Below are 919 nucleotides of genomic sequence, written 5' to 3' on the forward strand. Positions count from 1 at the left end.
ACTGCCAGTTGGGGAGGGACCCACCCCTCCCATCTCAGCCACCCCCTCCAGCATCGGCTCAGGTCTGCTGCTCCCCACCCCCAGCTGCCATGATGGGCCAGCTTCTCCCCCACTTTGGGCTTGCTTCTCCCCTCTGCTGCGGCGTTGGTCCAGACCCGCTGCTTCCATCCCCACTGCATCGGAAGGGAACAGCATGAGAAGGAGGGGGCAAGGGCAGCAGTGCTGGCCTTGGCCCCCACCCCATATTTGCCACCTGCAGGGAGACGGAGAACAAGGCCGGTACCGCTGACCTGGACCTCCCCCTGCCCCAGGAGTCCTGACCCCGTTCCGCGCCGCACCACCACCGCATCTCCAAGGAGCGAGGGGGGAGCTCTGCTGGCCTTGGCCCCGCTTTATGTCTGCTCTGTTGCAACTGGCTCCAGGGAGCAGGGCAGTGAAGGCAAGGCCAGCTGTGCTGGCCTCTCCCCCCCACCTCGCTCCATCCCGTGTCGCCACCATCACAGCGGTGCTCTGCTGCTCTACCATCTCCTGTCCAAATACTGCTGTATTCTCACTCTAATTGGTTGTTTCCATCAGCTAATCAGAGTCAAATAAAGTTTTATGGACAGACAGACAGACTACAGCTTTTATAATATTAGAATGTATATATATGTATATATGTGTGTATGTATATATGTATATGTACATATGTCTACATATGTGTGTATATGTTTGTATATGTGTGTGTATAGATATGTATTGTATGTATATGTATATGTACATATGTGTATATATGTGTGTGTGTGTGTATGTTTGTGTATATGTGAATCTCTCTATATCTATAGCACAAACTTTCCTGATTAGTCTATAAGGTGCAAATCTACCCTGCCTTCTACTGGACTTCAGATTAACACTGCTAATTACTTCATTCTGCTGTTGG

Source organism: Gavialis gangeticus, unplaced genomic scaffold (assembly GCF_001723915.1).
Source record: "Gavialis gangeticus isolate Ggan-Ray unplaced genomic scaffold, GavGan_comp1, whole genome shotgun sequence".
Classification (NCBI taxonomy): Eukaryota; Metazoa; Chordata; order Crocodylia; family Gavialidae; genus Gavialis; species Gavialis gangeticus.